The sequence below is a fragment of the Rhododendron vialii genome, chromosome 1a, assembly GCF_030253575.1.
Source record: "Rhododendron vialii isolate Sample 1 chromosome 1a, ASM3025357v1".
Lineage (NCBI taxonomy): Eukaryota > Viridiplantae > Streptophyta > Magnoliopsida > Ericales > Ericaceae > Rhododendron > Rhododendron vialii.
In genome coordinates, this window is record NC_080557.1 from 39,604,235 (window position 1) to 39,621,548 (window position 17,314).

A 17,314-nucleotide genomic window follows, 5' to 3' on the forward strand; every position below is an offset into this window, starting at 1 on the left:
GTGGGCCAAATTTAATTTCCTATATTCGCCAGGAATCTTAATGCATACCAAAAGTTTCTATGTAACCTTTCTCACAAACTACCCATAAATATAATTATATAACCAACGCTAAAAGCCCATACCCACCACAATCTAGTTCCATTCTCTCTGTGGATTCCTAAGTTCTCTTAGTTGTGTTTAGAACATAGCATCTCGCAATTTCACCGACCAAAAGTGTGACTTTTTCCTGAAGAATTCTTTTAAAATCCGAACCATTGATTGCCGAGATGAAGGGTGAAATGGGGCACATCTGCATTTTGCTGTGTTTGCTCATAGTAGCCCCCCGCTTCTGTTATAAGAAGTAATGATCGTCCAAACATAACATAGTGAGGAAAACATAACACAGCACAACACACCTATCCAAGTAGTTCTGTTACTTACTGTAGCAAAAGGACTACTTGGAAAGGTGAAGGTGAATCATGGGTTACCACAAAAAACAGCAAAACAAACCCATAAATAAAAGCAATTAAACAAATGAAGTACTCCCTGGATGTCAAGTGTGCCATCACATGATAACTCAGCAAGCCTAGTTTAATAACCCCTACAAACAGCTTCCAGTCTAAAATTCAGTATCAAAGAGTGGCATACTGATAAATAAAGATAACAGGCTAGCCTTACAGCTGTTTTCGTTCAATATATTCTACACCGTCACATCGAAATTGCCTCTCAAAAACCTTCCCGTGCCTGTACTTGAACTTCCAATCACACTTGGATAAGACGCTTTCATCGCAGCCAAAAAAGAGTATCCATCAAGATGGCACTGCATAACCCCAAAAAAAAAAAAAAAAGGAGAGAGAGAGAAAGGCAAGTAGATGAAAGATCCAAACAATGTTCCGGTGTTCCCCTATGACAAACAAAAATTGACATGAAAGATAAAAAAGCATTTCACAAGAAGTGGTTCATACTGTAAGTGGAAGTATCAATTTGCCCAGGAAGTTCCTTAATATCCGCCTCAAACCTTTCCTGAACCTGTACAAATAATGAAGTCCAAGAGTTGGTGGTAGCACAACGGAGCATCAAGGAAAGACGAATATATTACGCTGATATTACCTGATTGAGAACATCAGAGTCGGATGCAGATGCAACAAATGTAATTGCATGCCCTTTGGTGCCAAACCTACCAGCTCTGCCAACCTGGCAAATATCAAATACCAAGGAAGTAAATTGCAGTTTTAGTAGCTCTCAAAGCAATGCACACTACGTGTACGCGATGAAGGTAGGTGTCAGCAGAATCAGGCATGTCATATAACAATGTTGACACACTCAATGTCAATTCCTCTACCAACTAAATCAGTGGCCACAAGGATTCTTTTATGACCCTCCTTGAAACTCGTGTAGCATGTTAACCTGGAAAGGACAGCGTTGAAAATCAGTAAAGCAGTCGGAAAGGTTTAGAGGACAGCACAGATGATATTATCGTTTTGTTTTAGAGGACAATCAGTGGCCAATCCGCAGGGGAAACAATCCTTCCAATAACAATTGAACAACCATCGAGGGTTCTTCCAACCAAACAGTTGTTTGTTAGCAGATGATGAAGACGATGCCCACTCAGATAACTTCAGATGGAAAGAATTAACCAATGCATTGTTCAATACCCAGTTTAGAATATGTGGGGGCGTGATTTCTTCGTGCTCCTTCTGGTGCGACCGGTCTTGATGTACCTGTAGAACCGGAGGGGGTTGCTCCTCCGGGAAGAAGCTCCGATGATTAAGTCAGTAGATGGAAAGAAAGAAGTTTAGTAAGAACAGTCTGCAGGAAAGAGAAAATGCTCCCTTCGACTAGATTCTCCCCTCTTTTGACTCAGTGGCCATGCTTCTCTATTTATAGGCAAAGAGATGAAGTGCTGAGTAAGTTGGCCATACTTTCCACGTGTCACGTTCTGCTCGCTTGGCGCCTTTCTAGCAGGGCCAGTTAATGAACACCACTTCTCTAGTCTTTCAGAGCCACATGGGCTGATGTCAGGAGGGTCATATCGTTCAGAGATGTCACTTCGAATGTAAGAGAGGACAGCCTAAATATCAGTAGATATTTATGGAAGGTTCCACAATCGTCCAGGTTCGGCGGGACCCGCGTCCAGCATACGAATTATCCGAGCGTATGACATCCCGGCCGAGGCACACCCTGGCCGAACAAACGGAAGTTCGTATCCGTGCGCTTGATAAAGCCCCGAGCGAACTCATGTGTCGTATGTTCGGATGTTGCTTATAATTGTTCGGTGAAGCACTCGTGGTTCTGTCTATCTTTCGGCCCAACCGAAGTCCAGACTTATTTGGAGGCGAACCGTGATAGCTTGGATGATGAGTCAAACAACGTGTGAACCCTCATCGCCCCTTTTGGACCTGGTGAACCTTCGGATATTTCGGCCCCCTACAATAGCCCCTCAACTCTTTCTTTTCTTGCTCGGAAATGAAAGAGGAGTTGAATAAGAACCTGGCCGAACGAAGACGTAAAACCGAAGAACCATCAGTCCGAAGAGCGATCGACCAGACGAACCGTCAGAGTTGAACGGACAGAAATTATTTGAAACGCTTCGAGACGCGCGCGCAGCCTTTCATTAAATGCTCCTGTAACCGTCGATTTGAATCGATGCCAGGTGTCACGATTTCATTGGGTGCTGGTACGGCACGCTTCATATCTGCCACGCGTCCTTCATCGAGCGGCACATCAGTCTCCCGCCCAAATCCGACGGTCAGGGTGAGAGACCGCTTCGAATGCTACACCCAGTATAAAAGGGAAGAGGGAAGGAGAGAGAAGGTTACTCTCTCTCTGACTCTCGATCGTCTCACTGTTCAAGCACCATTCCAGACTGAAATCGCCAGAAATCTGCATATTTGAAGGCTTTTGATCACAGATTTCTCTTGATTTCTCAGGTATTTCTTGAGCCCCTCCATTTCTTGATACATTTTGAGCGTTTTTTCGAGTGTTTTCCCCCCTTTTTGGTCGATTTTTTCCCTTTGGTCTTGACTGAGAACCGCCTGAAACCCAGGTGTTCATGTGTTCTTCCGAGCGTATGAATACCTTGAAATTGTGTTCTTCCGAACACGAGGGCATCTTCGAGCGTGAGGTTTTTACAAAGGGGCAGTCTTTAAGAAGCTTTACAACCCCTGTGAAGCTTCTCAATCTCTGTTTCCCCATTGGGAACGCGTAGGGTCCCCCACCGTTTTCCTGATCGGTATGAGCCCTTCCTTCGGAATCTCTTTCGAGGGGAATCGCTCGGGAAACAACCGAACAAAGGTGATATCTCTCCTAACGACACAAAACAACGAACGTAGGCACTTAGATTCTTGGCCATGCAAATCGCTAACGGTCTTATCCCATGCACTTATCTGTTTCTAGGTATGGAGTCTGCAAAGTCACCTTCTTCGGGCGAATCTTATCGGTCGATGGATTCCGAAGATTCGGGTTTTGGTAGATCCGATCCGGGGTTATCCGAAGCTATAAGAGATTTCGCCCGAAATTACCGAACGGGATCAAGCGGAAGGATCCCCGAGGGTGTAGAGGGAGTCGACTACCCCGCCATGGTGGCTCCTCTCCGAACAATCGGGCCGGACCCCGATATTATAGACATAGGCGAATCTTCGTCCGAAAGTCCTCATGACGAAGCAGAAGAGGAAGAGGAGGCCGAAGGAGCTTACGAAGCCGAGTCGAGACCAGGGACTCCGCTTATCTCGCCAAGCCGAGCGAATGAAGGGGCCGGATTTGCTGGGGAATCCTCGTCACATCCGCCGAAGGTGAAGAGGAAGATCGTTCCGATGGACCCCGATGTGATCCCTGACCGAACGGGAAAGGACCCCTGCCCTTACTTGGAATGCTTCCAAGATAAAAAAAGCCTGGACACCTTCCGAGCCGTCTACGACATCCCTAACGATGTTATCATTACACCAGTCCGAGGGAACCGAATAAAATATGGTGACGAACACGTCACTGTCCCCTTGATGGCAATCACAGAAGGGGGCCTTCGGTTCCCGATGCACAGAGTTTTGAGAGAGATACTTCACCGCTTCAATCTCACTCCGTGCCAGCTGAGCGTCAATTCCTACCGCATCATTCACTCGGTAATCGCCCTTGCTGAGGTGAAGATGTTCCGCCTAGAAGCCTTTCATTTTTTTGAAAATTATATGATGTCGAGAAACGTTCGGTACTCTCGATACTACCTCTGCTCCCGGAGGAAGATGCAAAAGATCATTCCCGAGGGCATGTATGACTCGGAGAAATGGGCCTCTGACTACGTCGAAGTTCGAGGAAATTTCCAATTCCCCGAACACGAATACGGTCAGTTTGAGATAGCCACACGCAGAGGCACGCCGAGTAAGAACACTTGTCGTTACTTCAAATATTTATTTCTGTTGCTCTGATTTCAGCTGTAAAAATTCAACTAACGATTTCACGCTTGTCTTCGGCAGATACCACCAAGATCAACAAGGTACTATTAAGGGCCGCCAAAGGTTGCGGTCTTGCCGACTCCCTGCTCACTATCCCAGCGGAGGAAAGAGACGCCCCAACCATCCTCAAATATACAGCTACCTACGGCGGTCGGATCCGACGAAAGGTAACTGACGAGCCTGAGCAGTCCGAGGACACCCCACAAGAGCTCCGACCGAGCTTCGACAAACCCCTCCGAGGGTCAATCCGACTTCCGACCGAGGAAGAGCCTTTCCCTGAACAACAAGAAGGTATGCCTCCAAGAAACATCAAGGAGGTTCTCCAGAAGAAGCTGGAGGAAAAAGAGAGGGAGAAGGCTCGACTGCAGAAGGCTGGGGGTACAGCCGCTTCGAGTGCAGCCGCTTCGGGCTCGGTTCCGAGCAAGAAAGTCCCACCTCCTCCCCCCTCTAAAAAGCGACCACTGAGCGCTCCTCCTTCCCCGAAGGAACCACCTGCGAGCAAGAAGGTGAGGGCGGCCGCTAAGGGAAAGGGCCAAGAGGTGGAGCAATCGAAAGAGGCCGCCGCAGAAGGAGAAGGGAGGGTGACTGCCTTCGATCTTGACACCCCATGGGTGCCAAGCTTCATCACACCTGGCAAGAAACAGGTCCTTAAATCGGATAGCTTGAGGGAGGATCCCTCCCTGGCTTTCACCCTTCATTCGAGGCTAGCTTTGCCGAGGGATGTACAGAATCCCCCCTCCCTGAAAGCAGCCCTGAGTGAATATTACTATCACGCAGGAAGGGTAAGTAAATGGTTTTACACTTGCACATTCGTTTTGTTTGTTTTTTTTTTTTTTTTTTTTTTTACAAATGCCTTACTCCGTCGGAATGACTTTCATTTTGCTTTGTTTACAGGCTACCCAGTCCATAATGAGTGCCCAGCTGCATCTCACCGAATATGACAAGAAGTCAAAACTGCAAAAGCAGTCGGTGGAATACAACAAGGCCCTGGCCGAGGAGTACAAGAAGGGCTTGGAGCAATCCGAGCTCGTGAGGCAAAGCCTCGAGGTTCAGGTCGCCAACCAAAATGACCTTATCAAGGGGTTGCAAGAGTCTACCGAGCAGACCAGAGCCGAAGGAAAAGATGAGGGGTTGGCCGAAGGGAGAGCCTTGGGGAGGGAAGAGATGAGGAAAGAGATGGAGAAAGAGGTGCAGGGGCAGTACGAGAAAGGATACGCCCAGGCCGAAGAGGACGTGACCGATCAAGTCCTTGAAGTGCAAGACGAGATCAAGGAGGCCCAGCACAAAGAGAGCTTTATGCTCGGCTACAACATGGGTCTCGACGATGCAGGCGCTGAAGCTGACGACGAAAGGAGGAGTCTGGTGGAAATACCACCCTTCGCCCCTGCCGAAGTTATAGCGGAGGAGACAATAGCCGACGCTATCGAGTCGACCACCCTACCAGCCCCGGCCGAAGCTCCAATCCTACAGGCCCAAACCGACGCTCCGACTCCACCAGCCCCATCCGACGCTCCAACGGATTAGATTTGTTCTTGTTTAGTCTGTCTTTGTATTTTGTTTTGTTTTTGCATAGTTTTGACATTGGTCGGCACCGACCATCGGATGTAACAAAAACATGGAGATTTTTCTTTTATTTTTTTTTTTTAAAAGACAATCGTCTGTTCGTTCGGTATGGATGTTGTTTCCAAGTATATAAATATTTGCCAAGTCTTTCTATTCGGTATATACATCACATCTCAGAAATTTTTTCAGAAATTTTTAAGTCTTTTCATTCGGAAGGACTGTTTATGTGATTTGGAAGTCACTGAGAGATGAACTCAGGTTTACCCATATAGTAGCCCCCTGCCCTATTGTATTACCATAGGAATAGAATAAGGCAGTAGGATGGGAAAACTGAGCCGAAAAAGTGATCATGGGTTTCGAGAATTTCGCCCGAACAAACAAATTATCAGGGGCTTAGAGAAGTTCACCCGAACAAACACATCATCAGGGGCTTAGAGGATTTCACCCGAACAAACACATCATCAGGGGCTTAGAGGATTTCACCCGAACAAGAGATGTTACTGGAGCTAGATAAAATACCCCTTGTGTAAAAATAAAGCAGAATACTGGACGAATTTATATTAAGTGCATAACGCTCAAAGGCGCATTTGCCGAGCAAAAATGTAATACAAAAGATGCCAACACTAGCCATGGAATTTCCTAAGCTTTTGGGCATTCCATGGATTAGCGATTGGCGTGCCATCCATCTCAGCAAGCTTGTAGACTCCATGCCCGATCTTCTCAACCACTCGGTAAGGCCCTTCATAGGGGTCTTTTAGCTTGGTCAACTTTGTCGCTTCGGTAACCATCCGAAGGACTAAGTCCCCGACGTTGAATGGTCGAGCACGAACATTGCGGTTGTAGCCCCTTGCAACTTCTTGCTGGTACGCGGCGTGCCGAAGGTTAGCATTGTCACGCAGTTCTTCGGCAAAATCTAACTCGGAACCCACTAGAGCACTGTTGTCGACAGGGTTAAAATTCTCCGTCCGAACTGTAGGGATCATAGTAGATAAAGGGAGGACAGCCTCCATACCGTAGGCCATAGCGAACGGAGTACGGCCGGTGGACCGCCGAGGCGTTGTTCGATAGGCCCAAAGGACATGTGGAAGCTCTTCCACCCATTTGCCGAGCTTCCGATCCAGACGGCGCTTCAGCCCCCGAGTGATTGTCTTGTTTGATGCTTCGGCTTGTCCATTACCCTGAGGATATGCCACCGAGGAATTTTGGATGGTAATATGGCGCTTCGCATAGAAAGCTTTGAGAGCGGAGGCGACAAATTGGGAACCGTTATCAGATAGTATGGCGTACGGCACGCCGAACCTGGAGATAATGTGCTTCCAGATAAAGCGTTCCACATCCCCGGCGGTGGTCTTGATCAACGGGGAGGCTTCGACCCACTTGGTGAACAAATCTGTGGCAGTGAGCATGTACTCAAATCCTCCGGGCGCCTTTGGCATCTTGCCAACTATGTCAAAAGCCCAAACCGCGAACGGCCATGGACTGGTGATCATTTTAAGGGGGAAAGCAGGCTGGTGGATGAGAGATGCATGCTTCTGACACCGAACACAGAGCTTCACGTAGTCTTCGGATTGCTTGACCATCTTCGGCCACCAATAGCCTTGCGTTAGGGCACGCTGTGCAAGGGACCGTCCTCCTGAGTGAGCCCCACAGCTACCCGAATGAAGTTCCTCCAGAACGGCTGGCACGAGGTCGTCGTGGACGACACGCAGATCGGGGCCAGTAAAAGTCCGTCGGTAGAGATTGTCATTCGGTCCCAAGAAAAAATTGGCAGCTCGGCAACGGATTTTGTACGCCTCGCGCTTGTTCGTCGGTAGCACTTGATTCTTCAGGTAAGCAACCACAGAATCCAGCTGGCTTGAGCCGAGGGTGATGGCCATAACCTGTTCAGACGGCTTTTCGAAGCTCGGCTTGGGGACCTCGTCGAAGGTGATGGTGCGACTACCCGAGGTCTTGTAAACTGAAGCAAGACCTGCAAGGGCGTCAGCGTGGGCGTTATGCTCCCGAGCGATCCACTCCACTTCGACGCGTCCAAATTTGCCGAACAAAGACAACACGTGGCTTACGTAAGCATTCATACGTCGATCTTTGGCTTGATAATCGTCGTTTGAATGCCCCACAATGAGCTGAGAATCACAAAAGACATGAACCGAATCTGCATCCAGCCGAAGAGCAAGTTGGAGGCCTGCAATTAGAGCCTCATATTCCGCCTCGTTGTTCGTCGCCGTGTACCCAATTGAAACCACGCTTTCATGAACAGTCCCGCTGGGTGAAACAAGGACGATGCCGGCACCAGCTCCATCGACGGTCAGTCGCCAAGCATCGCCGGAGAAGAGCTTCCATTGTCTTTTGGGTTTCTTGCGCCCGAGGGAATACCGAGCTCGGAGTGGTTCGGCATGACAGCTGGACGGCCCTTCCAAAACCTCTTCTTCTTGAATCCGAGAGTCCTCAGCAGCAATTGCCAGGGCATTGGCCTCGTCTTGTAAGCCGGGAGTTAGTTCGGCAAAGAAGTCGGCCAGGACTTGCCCTTTGATAGCTGTCCGAGGCTCGAATTGGATGTCGAAGTTGGCCAAGTCTTGAGAGAACTTCAGGATTCGACTCGACGTGTCCGTTTTCCGAAGAACAGCTCTGAGAGGAAACTCAGTGAGGACCACAATCCTATGGGATTGAAAGTAGGGCAAGAGGCTCGTTTTAGCAGAAACGAGAGCTAATGCTAACTTTTCCATAGGCAGATACCTCGTCTGAGAATCCGTCATCGTTTTACTGGAGTAGAAGATCGGTTGATGGTCCATCCCTTCTCTCCGAACAAGAACCGCGCTCGTTGCATGGTCAGAGACGGCAAGGTAAAGATAGAGATCTTCATCGGGCAGGGGCTTGACGAGCAAAGGAGCGTGAGATAGGTATTGCTTTAAAGATTGCAGAGCCTGCTCGCACTCCTCTGTCCATACAAATCTGCGTCGGCTTGTTGTGATTGCTCGGAAGAACGGGCGGCAGAGATCGCTCGAACGTCGAATGAAACGGTTCAAGGCAGCAACCATCCCCGTGAGCCGCTGTACCTCTTTAATCGTCGTTGGAGCTCGTAGCCGCTGCACAGCCAAAATCTGGGTAGGATCAGCTTCGATTCCTCGACGACTCACCATGTATCCTAGGAATTTCCCCGAGCTAACGCCAAACGCACACTTCTCGGCATTGAGACGTAGCTTCCTATGTTTTAGAACAGCAAAGACCTCTCCCAGATCCCGAAGGTGGTCCCGAGCGAATATGCTTCTGCAAACCAAATCGTCAATATAAGCTTCTACTTTTACGCCGAGCATGCCAGGAAACATCTTCGTGATGGAGCGTTGAAAAGTGGCGCCTGCATTCTTCAAGCCGAACGGGACAACCTTGTAACAGAAGGTTCCCCGAGGCGAGATGAAAGCCGTTTTTTCTTGATCTTCCGGATCCAAAGCAATTTGATGGTAGCCCCGATACGCGTCCATGAAGCTTAGGCGCTCGCATCCTGCCGTTGCATCTACCATCTGCTCGATCCGAGGAAGTGGAAATCGATCCATAGGGCAGGCGTCATTGAGGTTCGTGTAATCGACACAGACCCGTAGCTTCCCATTTTTCTTCGGGACTACCACTGGGTTGGCAAGCCAGGTGGGGTATAGTACTTCCCGAATGACGCCAGCTTCCAACAGTTGATTCACCTCTGCTATCACAGCTTCGGTATGCGCGGCCGACGAGCGTCGAACTTTTTGCACAACCGGTCGCCTATTCGGATCCACATTCAATGAGTGCATAGCGAACGAAGGGTCCACGCCCGGCATGTCTTGTGGTGTCCAAGCAAAGACCTCTATGTTCCTCATCAGGAATCGATACATCTCCTCCCGTTCGTTCATGCTCAATGAACTCCCGATCAAAAAATATCTTCCTTCTTCCCCAGGAATGGAAAAACGTATCAGCTCCTCGGCTGACCGTTGTTCGGCGAGTACACCAACATCCTCAATCACTGGGGTAGGAGCGGCAGCCACGCATTGTACCTCCATGCAGCTCTGTTTGTTCGTTACAGTGCTGATGTAGCATTTCTTGGATTGGATTTGATCGCCTCGCAGGCTCTCCTGTCGTCCGTTCCATCCGACGAATTTTACCACCTGGTGATATGTTGAAGCAACCGCTTGCATCTCGTGTAGCCAGGTTCGGCCAAGAATGACGTTGTACGGACTTGGCGAAGCGACCACGACAAATTCGATCTCCAGGATGCGTGATCCAGCTCGCACAGGGAGGGTAATCAGGCCGAGTGGCCATACCGGGGCTCCCGTAAAACTAACAAGGGGAGCTGACGCTGTCCGAAGTTGAGCGGGAGATAATCCGAGGCTCTGATAAGTGGAGAAAAACATGACATCGGCCGAGCTTCCCTGATCTATCAATACCCGTTGTACGGTTGATTTTTCAATGGCAATAGTACGAGAGCATCTGCATGTGGAAGTTGCACGCCTTTTAAGTCGTCGGAAGAAAAAGTTATAGTACCGCCGAAGCTAGGATCTTCCCACTTTCGCTTTCCCGAGGCTCCCACATTGCAGACTGACGCAGAGGCGACAGCCCTGTCAATTTCCGAACGAAGTTCGGCCGCCCTTCCTTCGGATACCAGCCCTTGTATTACGCTTACGAGATTGCCAACAAGAGGGGGAGGTGGAGGAAGTGGATTTTGCCGAACGTCGATCCACTGATTGAGGTGACCGGCAGCTGCTAGCTCTTCTAGATACCTTTTGAAAGGTGGGCACTGCGTGGTGTAATGGCCACGTTCCTTGTGATACGTGCACATCCCCGGGCCGCTTCCGACGGTGCCTAAGAGTACCGTTGGCCAAACAAAGAACGGCAATTTGCCAATGATGTTAAGAAGTTTATAAATAGGTTCAATGAATACCGTACGTTCGGCGACGTATTCGTCCGGTCGGGGTTCTCTTTTCGTTTGTGTCCAGGGTTGTGGCTGAGGGTGCTGAGAGGGTCGGCCCTTGTTGTTCGACTTGTTCGATGCCTGGCCCGAGCTACCCTGGCTTCCTTGCCCTTGACGAACGTTCGATACCTGCTTCTTCGGCCCTATCGTCTTGGCAGGTTCAGCTTTTGACGTATGCCGCTCGGCCATTGCTTCTTCGTGAACGCAATCTTTCTCGATTATTGTCATGAGCTCCCCCATCGTCTTAGGTGGATTTCGTGAGAGGTCACGAAACATTGCCGAGGTTGGGTCCAATCCATTCATGAAAGACTCGGCTGCCACCCCTTGATCACAGTCGGGAATGAGGTTATAGACTTCCCAGTAACGCTCGGTATAGAGTCGCAGTGTTTCTCCCGCCGTTCTTCGCATGTTCACCAGCATTGATAACGTCTTCGGTTGAATGTTGCTGGTGACGAAGCGTTTGCTAAACTCCAATTCCAGCTCGTTAAAGCAAGAAATGGATTTGGGCTTCAACTGATTGTACCATAACATGATCGATTCACTGAGAGTGAGCGGGAAGATTTTACACATAAGAGCGTCAGAAAAGTTATGGAGGCTCATGGTTTGCCTGAAGCGACAAACGAACGCGACTGCGTCCTCTTTTGCCTCATAGCGCTTCAGCTTCGGCATGACGAATCTGTCTGGCGGCCGCTCTTGTTGAATAGCATCCACGAAGGGGGAAGCCTTTGCCTTCCCGAGCTTCGAATTGTCTTCGGCCTGCCCTTCGGCTGTGATCTGTGGGGCGATAGGGGGAAGAACATCAGTGTGCCGCTCTGGAGTCTTTCTCTTTTCCCGCCGATGGCGCCGACGGTGCTCCTCTTTTTCCCTCGGTCGTGGAGCGGCTAGCATTAAGGGCGCCTGTGCCTCCCTCAAGCTTGTCAATGGTGCGTGCCGAGGTTGAAGCGCCGGGTCGACGGGTTGGTACACGGTTGGCAGGCCCGTGAATTGATCGTAGAGGACAATCGTATTATCGTGCTCCGAACGGTTTCCTCTGCTTTCTGTTCGGTGTAGACTGCCAGAGTTGGCTGAGTGTCGCCCATCGTGACGTTCGGAATCATGTCGCGATTGAAATGAATATTCCCGGTTGCTACTGGTATGGGGTCGCCGAGGTGGATCATTTAAGTCCACGGGCCTCTTCCCACTTTTCTGATTCATACGACGTTCGGAGCGGTGTTGTGTTCGGACAGATTCGCCTCCCCTGTTGGTTCCCGCCGTGGAGCCCGTTGCCGAGGATCTAGTACTCTCGGCTCGAATGATGCTTGTCAGCCGAGGTCGTGAAACCCCCTGATCGAGGCGCTCAAAGACAGTTCGTCGTTCGGTAACAGCGAGTTCGGCCGTTTGGGGTGGGCGAGACGGCCGACGTCGTTTGCGGGATCTATTCGGTCGACTGGGCTCGGCATGATGTTCGTTGGCAGGGGTTGCGGTCAACCCCCCGTCCCGCTCCTCTAGCCGTTGTTGCAGCATAGTAATAACCGCTGCCTGACGTTTTTGTTCGGCCAGGGCGATATCCAACTCGGTCGGTGGAAAACAAAGTTGGCGGGCTACATGTGGAACTGCCCTAGCCGCTTGACGGGGCTCAAGGTTGATAGATCCGTAGCCTTCCAACCCAAGGGTAAAGTTCTCTGGGCCCGGAGGTGAGAGATGTTGAGCCATTTGTTCCGTGCAAATATGAAGAACAAACAGGATCTGCGATGAACGAAGGCCCTCAACGGATTATGAATGCGAAGAACACAAAGAACACCCCGAAAGTTGTTTTCTGCAATCCCCAGCGGAGTCGCCAATTGTGGGGGCGTGATTTCTTCGTGCTCCTTCTGGTGCGACCGGTCTTGATGTACCTGTAGAACCGGAGGGGGTTGCTCCTCCGGGAAGAAGCTCCGATGATTAAGTCAGTAGATGGAAAGAAAGAAGTTTAGTAAGAACAGTCTGCAGGAAAGAGAAAATGCTCCCTTCGACTAGATTCTCCCCTCTTTTGACTCAGTGGCCATGCTTCTCTATTTATAGGCAAAGAGATGAAGTGCTGAGTAAGTTGGCCATACTTTCCACGTGTCACGTTCTGCTCGCTTGGCGCCTTTCTAGCAGGGCCAGTTAATGAACACCACTTCTCTAGTCTTTCAGAGCCACATGGGCTGATGTCAGGAGGGTCATATCGTTCAGAGATGTCACTTCGAATGTAAGAGAGGACAGCCTAAATATCAGTAGATATTTATGGAAGGTTCCACAATCGTCCAGGTTCGGCGGGACCCGCGTCCAGCATACGAATTATCCGAGCGTATGACATCCCGGCCGAGGCACACCCTGGCCGAACAAACGGAAGTTCGTATCCGTGCGCTTGATAAAGCCCCGAGCGAACTCATGTGTCGTATGTTCGGATGTTGCTTATAATTGTTCGGTGAAGCACTCGTGGTTCTGTCTATCTTTCGGCCCAACCGAAGTCCAGACTTATTTGGAGGCGAACCGTGATAGCTTGGATGATGAGTCAAACAACGTGTGAACCCTCATCGCCCCTTTTGGACCTGGTGAACCTTCGGATATTTCGGCCCCCTACAGAATATTCATCGACAACAGATAAATTAAATTATACATAAAATAGAGTAGAAAAAGTCAATGATTGTCAACAACCTAGTGTGCTGACAATGGAAGCTCTATTAAGGGCACTCACATAGTACAGTTCAAAAATGATTGCAATACATATGAAGGTCTGACTGTGCACTAATCTTGAGAAGAAAAAACAATAGGAAACAATTGTATCCCTGTCGATGTCTAAATAAATTAACTGCACATGGTGAATGGATTCAATTTTATACTTGGCCCGAGTCGCACAAAAACGAAGATTAAAAAAGACATAGTAAAAAGAATAAATAGAAAGAGGATTAACAAGAGGACACCAATCAATTTCTCATCAAAGTTCAGGCCCCTGACAGCATGATGTTTTGATCTTTAGACATACAGGGATGCAAACAAACAAGCAAGCAAGCAGTTGAAAATACATGCCTTTCTTCCTGCGACATTCCAGAATGTATACAGATAAACGGAAAGTTGCATTCTACAAGTAACTTGTTCAGCTCAGCAGCTCTATTCACACTCTTGACAAAAATGACAACTTGATTGAAGTCCAGTGCATCAAGGAGGTCATTCAGCCAGCGATTTTTCTCAAGCTCACTTAGTTTAATGTAGTGCTGATGGCAAAAGCATAACAACAAAATTTCCAACAAAAATCAGTAGGTAAGTCCAACAAAAATCATTGATGCTCAACAAGAGACACAAGAAATACCTGTATGAGACCGTGAAGAGTCAGTTTGGCCTCATCATCCACATAAATTTCCATTGGCTGAAAGAGACAAATATCACAAAGCGACATATTAGAATTAGAGAAGACGGGTTTATCCTTCATATTTTTTGGCTCCAAGGGTCATTGGCTGACAGAAAGGTCAAGCCCCCACTTGCACATTCAATTCCACCAACTGAATTCATGCAAGACTTGCTCCCCAATCTTTCATACCACCAACTAATCTTGTCTGGCTAAATTATCAGGAAGCGTCACTATTCATCTTCAGTTAGATGAAAATTTTCTGATTTTTCTTCCAGACCTCCAGATCTAAACAGAAACTATGCTATCAGTAAAAGAATTTTCAAATATGACCTTTTACTCCAAAAAAATGGTTAGTGCAGAAGGAATTTTATGCCATGTACATTGTTACTGTCTCACAATGGTGTACGAAGGGTAATATTAGTGACTGGCGTCCAACAATACACTTAAGAAGTGATTGGTTCCCAGTATCAGAAGCAGAAGGCACTTGTTTGATTAAATAGGTTTAAAAACATGTAGCATGAATGATGCCATACTACATTTTTGTAGTTCAATTATTTAGCTTACAGAAACAGGAGAAGTACAACAGTAATAGATGGCCGATGCAAAAAGAAGTGAAACCAATCTCTGGGACATTCTTTTATACAAGAGAAATTGGCTCAATGCCCTGAAAGTGTCCCAAATAAATCGAAAAAACTGTCTTTGCTGTTTGTGAGAAAGATGATGACGATATAGTGTATTTGTTATGACAGAAATTCTTAAATAAAAAAGATACTAGAAACTGTCCTCCATCAGCTTATCAAACCATGCTACAAATACCATCTTACATATCATGAATTCTACCAGGACTGATATTCCTTAGAAATCCTTAATCCATAGCACTGTAGATGAATAATGGCCCCATATGTATGGTAGGCAAAATTTCATAAACCACTGAAGAACACTGATGATCCTACATCGTCAGTCACACACAATCACAAGTCAGAAAAGGAGGACATGAACCATTATCAAAGGTGTGTTACAGGACGAACAAGGGTCAAGGGAAAAAAAACAATCAGTTACGTGTACACTTTCTGGATTTAGGATAGCCAAAAAGAGGCAGTTATAAAACATCAAAAGAGTAGAGAGCAAAAAATATTACATCTTGCATGAACTTCTTGCAAACTGGGCGAATCTCCTTGCTGAGTGTAGCTGAGAACATCATAACTTGTCCGGGAAATGCTACGGTGTCTACCCGCCGTTTGGGGACACCGTAACTTTTGGCATAACCGACCATTAAAAGCATAACAAAAACCAGTGATGCGTATAATCAAAACCTTACAAAGGCGTAACCCCCAAAATCCCCAAAATTTCTGGGGATTTTGAGGGTTATGCCTCTGTAAGGTTTTGGTTATGCACATCACTGGTTTTTGTTATGCTTTTAATGGTCAGTTATGCCAAAAGTTACGGTGTCCCCAAAATGACCGGGGACACCGTAGCATCATCCCCCTAACTTGTTTATCATGAGGGGTCAGCTAAAAAATTTCCTGCACATCCTTCCTCATGTTTGTAGACAAGATGAGAAATTCAAATCATTTTGGTTGCTAAAAAAGTTAGAAGCCAGTCAGTCAAGCCACACAAAAGTAGAGAAACAATACAGGCCAAAATTGTGAAACCTTCTGGACGGACTATCAACATGCAGAAGCTTACCAAGTGATTCCAGCATCTTGTCACACTCATCAAGAATAAAATGTCTCATATTTTTCAAGCCAAGGTCCTTATCTCCTGCAAGACCCAAGATTCTACCAGGTGTTCCAACAACAATATGAGGGCATTCATTCTTCAGCAAATCCTTGTGCACCTTGATATTGACACCACCTTAAAAGACAGCAACTTAAATATCAGGCCAATAGGTACTGAACCTCTCAAACTCATGGCAGATCTGTAGAAATAAAGGATTATTATTAGTCGACAAACAAAGTCGTATACAACAATACAAGTTCCAACTCTTACGTATATGCATGAGTGGAGAAAGGCATTTTTGTCATTGCAGTATTTCCAAACTGGATGCATAGGAATGGCCTCCAATGTCCACGACATACCTGGTAAGCCAATTCCCTTGTAGGACAACGGATGAGAGCGGCAACCTGTCCTGAAACAGGTTCAATCTGCTGCAGCGTAGAGAGAACAAACACCACAGTTTTCCCCATCCCTGACGTTGCTTGACGGATAACATCCATTCCTAGGATAGCTTGTGGTATACACTCATGTTGCACTGGTGAAGAAGCAAAGAAAATTGGAAGGGACGAATCCTCAGTAAGTATAAATGACCTTCTAGATCCTTTTAATGGAGACGTTTACCAAACCAATTTTCGTGCCGGGAATCGTGAATATGGAATTAGTGTTCACCTGCACAATGTAAGATGACAAGTTAAAAAAGAAGTACGGTCATGAAAGCTAAGCAGAGATATAGATGAAATATGCAGGTCAATATCTTCTGGAGAAGGAGGACTCAAAGGGCCAACATGTCCCACTTTCAACCAAAACGCAGTGTCCACTGCCCAGGAAGGCTACGCAGTGATCTACTGCAGTTGAACATCACCATTAGAATCATTGGGTATAAGCAGTGAATATCGACAAGCAGGGACAGACCGGGGGCGAATGAGCCCGGGCGATGTTTCAATTTTTTAAAAGTATAGTTGTTTCTTCTCAATAATTTTGAAATAGTAAGAGTTTGTCAGCCCAACATAGTTTTGCATGATCCAACACCTGTCCAACCAAGAGATTTTACACTTTGTATTAGCATAATTAATACTACTAGCACCTTTCATATGTTACAAACTGACCAAAATATGAGCCGATGAGGACTAATGACTAAAATTATTTCCCCAGTTGCAACAAATAAACTTTTAAAAACAACATAGTGCTAATAAAATTATGTTTTCTTCTTCCGTTATCTTCTTCTCTGTTTGTGTGCATGTGATGGTTTTAATAGTATATATTCGGTTAGTTTTTTGAGGTTCAATAACATACATTATTTTTGGTCTTTCATTTTGTAAGTGTTATTTTTTG

The 17,314-nt window shown here is 47.2% G+C and overlaps 1 pseudogene; it reads right to left on the reverse strand.

Moving 5' to 3' along the window:
• Positions 1-360: 360 nt before the first annotated feature.
• LOC131333308 (DEAD-box ATP-dependent RNA helicase 15-like) lies at positions 361-16,599 on the reverse strand (annotated as a pseudogene).
• Positions 16,600-17,314: the final 715 nt, after the last annotated feature.